Genomic DNA, 13,939 nt, shown 5'->3' with positions numbered 1-13,939 from the left:
CTAAAAAATGGTTTTGTGTGCGATTTTTGGCTGTGGAACCCGAACTGTTCGTGATAAAGGAGTTTATATGGCAAGAATTCCTTCAGTTGTAACAAATCAAGGCGACGAAATAAGAATTCTTAGCGAGGAAAGGCGAAAAAAATGGATTTCTGCCATCAGCCGAAAAGACCTCACGGACAGCATTTTGGAGCACGGACGAGTCTGTGGTAGACATTTTATCCCAGGGAAAGCTGCAAAAGTGTGGGATAGGTACGATCCAGATTGGATTCCAAACCCAGAATTTAGGCCATAATAAATGTGATGCCGCAGAAAAGCTTCAAGCAGATCTAGAAGCTGCCGGGAAACGAGACGAGAGGGTCAGAGATCGTGAGATGAAGCGTGTTGCGGCAGAAAATGAAAAGCGGCTCAGGGAAGAAATCGAGGCCAAGCGACAAAAAATTGACGAACCAGGGGAAAAGGTCAGTGACAAACTTGCTTGCGACCATATGCCCTTGCACGTTGTAAACAAACCCCGAAACCATTTGATTGTAAGCTTCCAGACTACGAAAGGCTTTAAATTGCTTTTGCGTGTAAAAGCTGGTCTCAAGAACCAAATAACAGAGTAAATCTGTCGATTCAACCGGCGGAAGACAGTCAGGTTCGAAGTGTTTCCCCTCTATCAAGGCAGGATCGATTCCAATCGTCGAGATTTTCTTAACGTAGCGCTCTCTGACTTTCCCATCCAGCTTTTTAGCGTAATCAGACAGGGGAATTTGAACAACATTGTCAGGATCAGACGAAGAATTTTTTTTTTCCTCGGAAGCCATAATTTTCGACAGTGAACTGAGAAGAATTATAACTTTGGACTCTGTTTGCATATATTTCTTACTGAAACACGTGACTCGGATGTGCACCAACATGGCGGAAATTAATTCTGTGACGTCACGTGAAAACGATCTATAGTTTAATCTGGGTTACTGTGCGGCCATCCAAGTGACATCGTTACATTGGCGACGAGGATTCAATTCGTTTTGTGAGGTAGGGGATATTTTTGGAAGTCATTTGTGCGGAAAGCCTTGCCATTTTCTGAGAAGATGGTGGACAGTGGAACCAGTTCGAGTGCAACTTCAAGTTTACAGGCTTCGCCAGCTCCAGCGTTTGTTCCTCTTCTTGATGTAGCCAGCCTTCCTCCATTCAATCCAAAGGAAGATCCGAAAACACTTGAAGTTCGCTGGAAGCTGTGGAAAGGCTCGTTTAATCTGTATCTGGTGGCAAAAGGTATTACGAAGGATGAACAGAAAACTGGATTGCTGTTGCATACTGGAAGGTTGAATTTACAGGAGCTTTATTTCATGTTATTGACCGGTGCGGATATCAAGCCGTTCGCTGAGAGTATGGAGTTATTGGATAACTATTTCGCACCACAGTTGAATATTCCATTCAAAAGGCATCAGTTTAGGCAGATGGAGCAGGCGTCAAAAGAGTCGGTGGATCAGTTTGTTTGTCGGTTGAGGCAGAAAAAGATCTCCTGCGAGTTTGAAAATGTCGACGAGGCGATAAGAGATCAGCTTATTGAGAAATGCAAGGATCCAAGTCTTCGCCGTAAGTTCCTTGAGAAAGCAGATGTTACTCTGAAAGATTTAAAAGATCTGGCTTGTGTGCAGGAAGCGGTGAACATGCAGGTGAAGGCTATGGATCAGTCATCCGGTCAGGTAAATGCTGTTTCCGGCCGATCTCATTGCAAATGAAAAGGAAAAAGGACAGCACAAGGTAAGGGCAGAGGATATAAGCCTGGTAAACCGTCTGGTGGTTCTCAGGAGACAAAACTGAGAGGCTGTTTTAGCTGTAATTACACTGACCACATGGCACGCGACCCGATTTGTCCTGCCCGTGGCAAGAAATGTAATGCATGCGGCGAGATCGGACATTTTGCAGTCTGTTGCAAAACAATTTTAGTGTAAGTGTCCGTCAGTATGGAAATTGCGACAAGTCACTCCGCTACCAAAAAATACTGAGGAGAATATGAATAAGCAGTGTTTTCGACCTGTCACCTTTCTTCCAGCCTTAAACAACATCTATGAGAGGCTCCTTTCGTCGCAGTTACTCTCCACGGCCTTCTCTCTTATTTTCTCGCAGCCTACAGACAGTTTTATAGCTGCAATACGACGCTCTTACGCGGGCAGCTTATAGCTGTTGTAATAATGGACTTATCAAAGGCTTTTGATAGCCTCCCCCACGATCTTCTCATTGCTAAATTGCGAGCGTATGGCTTAGATACACATGGTTGTGCTTTATTTAATGACTACTTTCAGCATAGGCAACAGAGGGTAAAAACTGGCGATGAGTTTTCCACGTAGGAGCATAATTACAGAGGTGCGCCACAGGGAAGTGTCCTAGGACCCTTACTTTTTAACATATTTTTAAATGATATTTTCTATTTTATTACAAAGGTTAAGCTTAATGCATACGCTGATGATCAGCAATTATATAGGTCGGATACGGATCACCTTGCCCTGCATGATAGGATGAATAGTGAACTATCGATTGCTGTCGATTTTCATTTATAATTATAGTTGATGGGGTGAGAATCGAGCAGCATGATGATATAGATCTTGTAGGAATTAACATTGATTCAAAACTTAGTTTTTGGAAGCATGTATCTCATATATGCGATAGGGTCAATAACCAGTCTAGGGTCATTGGGAGTTTTGGAAAGCTTCTCTATGGATCCATACGGTTACGTTTATACAAGGCATTTCTACAATCTATCTTTCAGTACTGTAGTGCTGTATGGCATTATTGTTAAGCACGGAATTCTAATAAGCTAGAGATTGTTAATAAGCGAGTGCTTCGCCTAGTCCTCGGAGACAGATAAAGTTCGTATTCAGCTTTACTGAACAGGCTTGATATGGTATCACTAAAGGATGAAAGAGTCCAGGACATATTATGTATGGTTTACAAAGGCCTTTAAAACATAGCTCCTGGGTATATCACATCACTTCTCAAAGAGCGCAGTCAAAGTGCGCATGATTTAAGGGATAATAGGCAACTACAGATATCAGCGGTGAAGACCACAACTTTTGGACTTCACTCTCTCAGGTATCTCGCTGCCTCTGCATGGAATAGCTTATCAGATCAACTAAGAGTGTCGGACACTCTAGCCGCTTTTAAACGTGCCATTAGGAGTTATATATGTAGTGGGGATTAGTATATAATTAGTAGCATTTTTATATGAGGTTTGATATGAGTCTGTCGATTTTAAACTTTTTGTCATTTGTTTTGTAGTTATGTGTTCGGAGATACTAGCACATCTAGTGCTATTCATAAATCCCAATGAAAATAAAGTTTATGTATCTATGTATGTATGTATGTATGTATATATCGTCATTTACATCGTTGATTACCAACTTGAGTACGCTAGAGGTCATGTCAGTTGTTTACCTGACCTAGAATAAAAGGTTACTGTGGAACCAAAAGACTGTCTTGTCCTTGACTTCCGTAAAAGCTCGCTTGAAGAGATCACCTGTGACGAGTTCCCGTTCTCGCTGCAGAGTTGCTCTACAAAGCAAGTTACCCCCGTTATTGTTATAATTCCAGTTTGGGTGCGAAAGCTTTCGTCACAAGGGAAAATAAAACTATTATCATAATTTTTATATCGATGTAGAGAATTTAACTTTTTCCTTTCAGCATTCAATGCCGTTTTTACAAACCTCAACGTCAAGGGAAGATTTGGTCCAACAACGTTGGGCAGTCATTACACAGGACAAGATCATGACGGACAAGTTACACTGTCCAGCGGTATTCAACAGTGGACTGTGCCGCGCACTGGTGACTACAGAATAGAAGCAATAGGAGCTGCAGGAGGGTATGAATTATACTCTTATAGAACTCAGTACCGAGGAAGAGGAGAAAGAATGATTGGAACGTTCTGCTTAAACAAGGGTGAGGTCATTCAGATACTTGTTGGTCAAGAAGGAGGAATAAACACGCACTATTACTCTTCTGGAGGTGGTGGAGGAACGTTTGTGGTGAGAGGAGCCAACACACCTTTGATAATAGCTGGAGGCGGAGGAGGGGTAAATAGAGCTAGGTCAAGACATGAAGGATGTGACGCCAGCACAAACACAACAGGGAATCCTGGATACAAATCATGGTCAGGGGGGAGCAATGGACAAGGTGCACAGACTGCTAATGATGGATTATCAGGTAAGGGTATATCGTGATGGTTCCTTGTTTTTTAGCCTTTCAGTTAATATTATATCATAGCTACATGATAATGCGCGCTGTGATTGGCTTATAATTTATGAAAAAGAAATGGATGGTTCATCGAGTTGGTTCAGGCTGACGTCATTGTCAGTGAAAAGTTCCCATCGAGTTTAGCCGCGAGGTTTCAAAACTTTCGAAATTGTTTTTTCGTTCTCTCCCAAATGAGAAAGACCTTTTGGAGCTCTATTTGAAAAGAAAATTTGCTAAATGATCATCGTTTCGAAAAACAATGAGCATGTAGCTCTTCAAAGCGGCGGAATTAGTTTTGGAGTCGAGGATACTTTATTTCCCAAACGCGATGCACGAATATGATGAAACAAAACTGAGCTTTTTTGGCTGCAACTGAGGCTTCGTGACGTTGAGAAAAATGCTATTTTGAAGTGTTGATACATGTATGTCCTAAAAGTGTTGTTTAATAGATGATTCTCCTTTGAAATCGTATACTGAATTTTTTTAAGATTTTCGACAGAAAGCAACACAGTTTCTGATTGTCAGTTCTAATAACAAGCAATTTAAGGAGGTAAATCTACCACACGGGACTCATAAATTCAGGAAATTTGTAGGTTTTTCCCTTATTTTTTTGAACGGTTGATATTATTTTTATTGCTGCATTGTGTTACGAAAAATTGTATTGCGTGACTAGCATGACCTTCTGACAGCTTCGCGAGAGTTCATAGTTCGTTTGCGTGAGCGTTCCTTAAGCAGTATGTTTTGTAATATTTCTATAATTAGACCATTTCGAAAGTTTTGGAATTTATTTGTGTAAGTATATAAGTAGGCGAGTCCAAGCGAAGTTTTTAACAAGTTTTCACAAGCGATCGCGAAGAGAGTTTGACGTTGGTCGTGTTTAGTCAACTGCGGATGGAAGCAGCGTTTCTTGAAGTTGGCGGAGGCCGTGTAAGTTTATTGAGCTGTTGTAGAGCTGTTGTAGAGCTGTTGTAGAGTTTTACTTCGTGGAAACTAGGTTAATTTTTGGAATAAATCTTCTTGTTGCTTTTCCGACAACCCTGAGTTCAGTCTGGTCTGCGAGCTACCCGTCCTCTGAAAGATTACCCACGTGATACATTGATCATGTAACTCCGGAAGCTAGAGTTGCTTCCGGCTGCCCTTCGAGCAACTCCTCCCTTCTGCTCTTCAAACTTCCCGCGCGTATCCATAACTCGATATACGCATCGGTGGCACATAACTCCTTAATACATCTCGGATAAAATATACTTATATGGAAAATAGAACTTGCTGCGTGTTTATAAAAGATCATATCTAAAAATTAAGCTATGTAGTTTTGATCTGCAAATATCGACGACATCTAGGTTACTGCTCACATAAACAGCAGTTCCTCCTTTTACCCTCAAAACCAGTCTTGACCAGTTCCTGTCCCGTCTGAACATGTTGTAGTTAGGTATGCTGACAACTGGGCCAGGTTTATCTGGCTCAAGGTGTGTTTCGGACACGACGCAGACACCAATATCGTTCTTATTTAAATGATCTTCGAGTGTACGGCCACTCTAACCCGGTTCCTTGTTTTAGTCAGGCTACAAACGTTCGTAAATAAACATTTTGGGACAGCAAACTCAGTTTTCGGGCTTTGCTGACTTGTTACAGATGGGTCGATTGTCTTGTGTTCGGGATCAAGCAGCGTTCTCGCGATACTTGCCTAGCCTTAGTGTCAGGTTGTCTCTGAGTGATGACCATTTATATCCGATAAGCTTTCGTGTTGTTAAAATAAAAACGTCTTTTTCCTCCTCGGCTTCCTCGAGATTTGAGAATGCCATGTAATTTCAGTGAATGTAACGTGTCATAATTTGGCCAGCAAGTTCGTGATCGAAGGCCGTATAGGTCATATTTACTGTAAAGACGAGTCGCGGTAGCGCTGTTGGCCGGAGAACGGAAAATAGTTGGCTCGAGTTCATGGCGTACCGACCGAGTGCAGCGCGGTCCGTGCTTCACGACCGAGAGTCAAATATTTTCCCGTCCAGCCCGATCAAAGTAATCAACAGGCATCTTATCATAGGACCACTTAAAAAATTTGGTTCAACCTAAATAGGACGCGGTGCACGAGCGCACGCTGAACAATCACGATAAAGATCCTGCAGGAAAAGTTTTCCTTTGTTTTTTGGGGCAGAACAAGAAACTTATAGTTCCTTAACCCGTCCGCCCCTACACACGTCAGCTTTCACTATGGTTTTTAATGAGATTACGCACGCGTGGCCGTACGGGTCAAATAATCATCATCTAAATTAAACTTTAGGTAATGTGTTAAATCAACTCACAGTATCTTGGACAGGAAAAGTAAGATAAGAAAAAAAGAAAATTAATCGAAATTCCTGAAACTGAAAATTCCTATGTCGACATAGATACTCTAATTAATAAGATGAAAGATTAATTACAAACTGTAAATATGTTTAGTCTGTAGTTTTCCTCTTTACATATATATTATCCTAATACCTAGATGTTTGTAAGCACGAAGATTAATGTCTACATGTTATAATTGTATGTGAGTATTTATTTATAAAATATGTCAACTGTCTGGCTTGCCGCGATTAGCTCTTTGCTATTTGCAAGCCGGCGTAGTAATGACCATCTGATGTGAACAAATAATAACAATAAAGGTTAAAGGTTAAAAAAAAAAAAACGTTTATACAGTTAGGTCTTACAGAAGCTAAATACAAATATCAAAGCTCACGAATAGCGGCTCAATTAAAAAGCATTGTATTAAGGTTTGGCCGAGCCGGTTACGGTTTTATAGGAGCGCTTTAAAATACGAGAAAAAAACATTCCAAAAATCGAAGGGGTTAACATCCTATTAAAAACAAAATTTCGCTTTTGTTTACTAAAAAAATCTTAATATATTTATTGTATTTCAGGTGGTGGTGGTGGCGGGTTTTACTCCAGTGGAAGGAGTGGAGAGAATTTTAATGGAACCAAAGGATGGGGTGGAGAAGGTGGTAAGGGGTTTATTCAGGGAGGGGTGGGTGGAAGAGCCTGGCTTTACGATGTCGATGGTGGGTTTGGTGGAGGTGGTGGAGGTTATGGGAGAGGAGGAGGAGGAGGAGGAGGAGGAGGAGGGTACTCTGGGGGAAGCAGTGGAAATGGTGGTTTTGATACATGTGGTGGTGGGGGAGGCTCTTACAACGATGGAAACAACCAGGACAATGAATGTTGTTACAACAACGCTGGTCATGGTCAAGTGACTATTACGTTCCTGGAGTAAAAAAAGTTTATCAACTGTGGTGATAATAGCATTACCATTTAGCTTTTATTGATTGGCATTCTAACTGACTGATAGCACTCAGTTAAAAGGCCAAATAAAGTTTAACTGTTTAATTATTTAACCCTTTGTGAAACACAAACGTCACCCATTTTATTTTTCACTTGGTTTACTTTCAGCCATTATTTCTTTCGGTCATTTATTCATTTGGGTCGACGATATGGGAGGGGAGGGCGAAGGGGAAGTGGTGCAAATAGTCAACAATCTAATCGGTACTTTATATCGATAAATGCATCTCTTAATTAGAAAATTATCTTTCAAAAGTCTTTTATGATCAGAGTTTTTATGTTTGATCAACAACCAGCCAATAAGGTTTTTCCATTTAAATACGACTTGGCAATGATGATAACATAGAGACTGTTCAATTACTAAGTATCTCCCAGGGGATATAACAGTCACTATCAGTCCTACTCGGCCAAACAGGTTCTTATTTGTGTCTGATCAAAAATTGAGCGCTATTTTTTTTCGTTTTTTCATAAACTGAATCTCAGTTGTTACTTTTTAATGTGGATTGAAATCAAGATCGGTCTGATATGAAAACTCAAAAGGTGAACGTTGTTCTTTTTTTGTTTTGTTTCCTTACTGTATGGGACTGTATGCCGCCATGATGTTTAGAGAAATTGTCAGTTAAATGTCGAAAGTATTCCGGGATTGTATTAGCTTTGCTTTACTTCGCTCTGTGATCTGTCCAGAAAACTCGTGTCACTCCCTCAACCAATCAGATGCAAAGCTAAAACCAATCACGACTTGGTCAACAGCGTTTTCACGCGCTTTAGGCAGCTTGGCTGTGTTTACTTTTTCATTAAGTGCTAAAGGTATAGTTTCTTATTTCTGGTTGACCATTGTGATTTCTTTGGTTTTTGTTCTACGGTACTCACTCGAATAGCGCTCTAAACCTTGAAAATAATCTTATCTATAGTTCAAAAGTCAAATACGGAGATTTCTTTTTTTTTTCAGAAATAGATTCTCACTTGTTATACCTTTTCACCCTAGTCATGTAGAAAGATCCCACTGTCGCACAGACCGATCATCACACTGTGCAACTTAAAATTTTGGAAACCATTCCAGATAATTATATGTTCTGGAAGCTTCGGTTTGAGTATTGCCTGTTCGTTCATATCAATCCTTCGATAAGAGTCTTCACTGACCTTCTTTTACCGATGTTCAGTGAGATCAGTGAAGATTTGAGGTCAAGCAGTAAAGACGCCAGTGACACTGTAACAGTCTGGAATCAGACTGGTATAACAACAAATTGGTATAACAACAGCAAAATCAAATGAGTCGCCACGGCAACTTTGTAAATTTACGTGTGAAATTGTAAAGTATGGACCAGAATTATTAGGAAGTATTTACAGGTATTTCAATTTACGACAATTGTTAAAAGGTACTGTTCGTTTTGTTTTAAATGGTCCTGTTTAATGTATGAGTTATAGGTATTTCTTAATCATCTGACGAACGGAATACTATTCCCTTTGTTTCTGTAATAATAATCTATATCATATGCTTTGACAGTCTGTTCTGGATCTGAAAAAAAAAACCCGCTATGTATTTCGTAGAGGTACCGTTTGTGATAAACAGAAAGATATCGTTGCCATCAGCCTAAAAGGTGTCTGTTTGACCTATGGTCTTTCCGTTGAGTTCTGATTTCTTTTAGACACTAACTAACGAATTGCAAAGAGACCACGGGCTCTTGCAGTGAGCTAATAACATTTGCAAAAAAACATTTTCTCATAAAGATCTTGAAATGGAAGATAAGTGTCAAAGGGTTTCATGAAATGGCAGCGATGTCGATCTGTGATTGGACACCACTTTCGTTCATTATTAAAAAATGTGTTGTTAAATACACAAACATGAGGTTATTACGTCATATTACCAAGTTAACTTTCATTCAAAGCTGTTGCTACATCGTAGTAAATACTGGAAACATTGTGCAAAGTTATTAATAAAAAAGGTTCTCCAGTATATTGTTTGTAAATTTCATGATATTGTAATGAAAACATTTCAAATTTCCTCGTATGTGCAGGCCAATAATGCGATGTTTTCGATTTAAAAACACGAAAAAGTAAAGAATAATAGCAAAGGGACGAACAAAGAAACGAAACCTTGACAAAATGACAGATTTAAGTTGATGGGGGAGGGTGGGGGGAAAGAAAGTAAGGCGAGGAGGAGGGGGAGGGCTGGGGGAAGAGTGGAAGGCGGGGGAGGGCGGGGAGAGAGGGAGGGAGGGGAGAGGGGGAGGGCGGGGAGAGGGGGGAGGGCGGGGAGAGGGGGAGGGCGGAGAGAGGGGGGAGGGCGGGGAGAGGGGGAGGGCGGGGAGAGGGAAAGGGCGGGAAGAGGGGGGAGGGCGGGGGGAAGGGGGAGGGGATTACCTATGTTTTGAAGCAACCGCTCTAAGTTATAACTCACCCATCCTACCACCCAGGTTTGTCCGTGAGAAAAGGGGGGGGGGCAACTGATAAAATCAAAACATGCATTTGTGATGACGACATCGACAAGGAAAATGACTTGACATGTGCGAGACAGACTGTGGTTGTATCGGACATGTACTCGATAAACGGTCGTTGTCGCACTCATTTACTTCATTCTCTAATGTCCATGGAGAGAAAAAAGTCAAGTGAAAAAAGATCACAAAACGCTAACTGATTCGATGTATTTAGCTTTAGAAACGTAACAGGATACTGAAAAGCGAAACATCATAAAATGAATATACTTACCAATATTTGCGGCTCTAGTTCTCAAGAGAATATCCAAACACGTGCGTTCACTAACTCGACTGATCTGTTAACTAATCACGTTGCATATACTGTAATACGATAAAGATTATGACGTCATGGTAACATAGAAACTACCCGGTGGAAAACTAAGCCCATGAAAATATAAGTGATAACTCTAACGCTTATAACACGTCGAAGGACGAAAATCCTTAAGGATAAAACGAAATGGAAAATCAGAGTTTTGTAGGATTTCAGGCTCAGTTAGACTGTAAACGAATCATCCGGTAATAAAACTCGAACACAACTAACACTCTTCTAGTATATGTAGTTTCGTGTTTAAAAACAAAAAAGAACAAAACGGGTTTGATGAAATTAAACTTAAAAATGCATCCAAACTGACATTGCTATTAAAATTCATACAAATCCTGACGATGTCAGAGCGACTGCGATCACGCTGAGGTACATCGCGGTTCAGCTCATCATGGTGATCTCCGGTCCTTGCAATGAAGCAAGCCTCAGAAATAACATCGGCCGTCCTTTGGGTAAACTGAAATATTTACTGGAATGCTCCACTTCTGTACAACTTGACCTGCTAAGGCGCACACGTTTGTAGATCTCGAGTGTGTCGTTAGAACACCTGATCATAGATTCTAGAACTTAGGAAAAAGTTCTAGTAGTTGTGTAAAATTTTGAAGCTTCGGGACTAGTTGGGTTTAAAGAACAGAGAAAAAAATCTGTGTTTTGGTAAAATAAAATTGTAAAAGTACTAAGAAGTCGTTTTTTCAATATCGTAGAATTATGGAACCACAATTATTGTTCGCTCGAGGTCCGAGGTCGTGTCAGTACGGGCCGAGCGAAGCGACCTTGGGCCAATATTCCCCAGCACGACTCAAGCAAGCGAGGTTACCAAACTTTTTTATATTCTGCGTATGTTTATATTTTGAATCTTCCGGTTTTCGCGAACAAAACTACGCAGCTTATGACTATTTCAGTAGAAACAGTTTGTATAGCAGGATCCCGACATTCAGAGATTTACCTCTGGACTACGTTGCCATATAAAAATATTGTATAAACTAAAACCTTGTCAGAGAAAATGTTGTTCTTCATCGTGGATTTGTTGATAAATGAACGTTTAATCGTTTGTCTCATAATGTAATATTAGGGTATCGATTATATTGACCGCGACGTCCTGACCGCCATACTGCTAGGAGGGTCTGGATAGGGGGGTGGGTACGAATGTCCGGTTGTCAGTTCAAATTTCGGCCATTTATCAGTTCTCAGTTAAATTTTCCGCCATTTGTCAGTTGTCAGTTAAATGACTGTTAATGATTAACTTGGCAAGTTAATTATTACTTTCCGACCCTATAATTTTAGCTGAAAAGCACATATATATAGCGTACACTCGAAATTTAGTCGAAAACTGATACAATAAGAACTGCTTTTTCTTAGTACTGGAATGAAATAAGATCTTTCAAATGACTTTCAGTCATTGTTTAAGTCAGTTACGACTCTTCTGAAAACAAACTTCCGTTTTCCCGTGCAATCATCAGAAAGAAAACAAAACTTGTGAAAAGTCCTCTAGCATAAAATATTGGATTTATGTTTTGTCTTAGAAAGCTTCAGTTGCGGTTCGCTCCGATGAAATGATTGGAAAGGAACGTTCTTTTGTATACTTTTCAACTAGGTTATTAGAGAAAGCGTAACCAAGAAACCCAGGCGAAAATGGGCGCGAACTGGCCGCCCAGATCTAGAAACCGTAATTGGGGTAATATCTTCATCCTCTTGGTCAGAAACGGTCGTTTTCTGAGTCCGTGTCATATTCGTCTGCATGTGTTCGCACCGTCAGCAGCTGACACTTCGACGATACAGTTGTAAACCAATGTGATATCTGTTACATTCCCACTTTTCGAAGTAGCTTGAACAGCTCCTTTGTCGCTGCTGAACCGTACTGACTGATCTCCCGAGTTGAAATCGTTACCTATTCCCGACAACAAGTCCACTTTGGTGGAATCTTGTTGCTCCGTGTAAACGGCCGGTGGTAAAGCCCCTGCCCTGCCCTTGGTAGTTTCCTCCCGAACTGTCCTTTGCCTCAAAGGACGATATTTCTCCACAAATTCTTTCATAGCACTTTCAATCTCGGGGTCGATCTCTACTGAAGGTAGAGGTCGCATAAAGTTTACATTTGCAAACTCCGGGCTGGTCTGAGGGTCAGGATAGTAAGGTTTTTCATGAATACTTGGCTGCCCATTTCGTTACTCTCTTCAACGACTCCTTGGTAATTAATCCAAAGTCTTGGGAATACTGTAATGAGGTGAAGGTCTTATGCTTAAAATGTGAAACTGCATGTAGATTCTCCACAACTGTTGTGAGTAATGTGCTCAATTCAATATCTTGGAGATAATCGTTGTCAATTGAAGCTGTGCTGTTGTGCAGGCGGTGCATTCCTTCTTCGAGAAGTTTAAGTGAGACTTGAGTTTTATGAGACACATAAGATTTTACTTTAGCCATTAGGACTGAATAGACTTTATATGCTTTTACTTCAGTTTTAAGTTTATTTACTTTAATTAACTTTAATTTTGAATTTCCTTTTAATTTGTTAAGCGCCTAGATCTATCATTGGATAGGCGCTATATAAATATCATTATTTTTATTATTAATATTATTATTATTAAATTTTTCCCAGTCACTTTAGCTATGTCATTATAATCTACATAAAGCATAATTTACATGAATTCAAGAATGAGAAAATTCTGACGGCGCTTATAAGTCGACATCTAATGGGCGTTTTATGATAAAGAGTAGGCTCTTAACCGATATAAATCTACCAATATCAAATCACTCCAATACATACTGTTTAATTTGCTTCCTGTTCCAGCCAGCATGGTAGGAAGCTCCAAATTCCATTGCTCGTCCGTAGTTAGCGCAAAATTATATCGCTTTTGCCGCCTGATTTCGGAGCCATGTGATAAAGATTCACATCAAAATCTCCGAGGCCATATTTACTAGACAAGTCCTTTAGACCAAGAAACGAAGTAGGGTGCTTTATCAGCGCCAGTACGGTTTTAACATCTTTGATAGGAATGCGGCTTCTGTGACGCTCCAATGTCGTTTCCGACTCGATTCAGTAAAAGCTTACAACAGCTCTTAAAATTCCAGCATTCACGGCCATCGCGTAAGTTGACGATCGAGTTGGGTATCAAAGACCATACAACTGATATGTGACACATGACCTTCATGTGGATGGCACATGCGGTAATTATTAACGAAATAGGACACTCTGGCGTACTCCTACTGATATGTAATGGAAAATGTACTTTCTTTGAACACAATAGATCAACTGTCCTTATTTTACATCCAGTTTTTAAGGATACCAAGGGCGATCCGGGCTTTTGTCAATTGTCAGTAAAAGCCCACCACAAATGTCAGTTGTCAGTTAGTTTTTCAGCGATTTTTCAGTTGTCAGTTAAAATTTTGCCATTTGTCAGTGGTCAGTTAACCCCATCCAGACCCTCTGCTAGTCTTCGGAATTTAAGCAATTAAGAAACAATTTTCAAATTTCTTTGAAGAGTTCTCTTCTTTTCTTAGTAACAAATTATGGTAGCCAGTGACACGATATAAGAAATGTCAAGTTTATGTCATTTTCACGTCAATGTCATGGACTTGGGTAGTGAATCGCAAAAAAGTCATTTCTTGCAATGATGTCATAAAGGGG

The sequence above is a fragment of the Stylophora pistillata genome, chromosome 2, assembly GCF_964205215.1.
Source record: "Stylophora pistillata chromosome 2, jaStyPist1.2, whole genome shotgun sequence".
NCBI lineage: Eukaryota > Metazoa > Cnidaria > Anthozoa > Scleractinia > Pocilloporidae > Stylophora > Stylophora pistillata.
Note: the sequence above shows the minus strand (reverse complement) of the source record.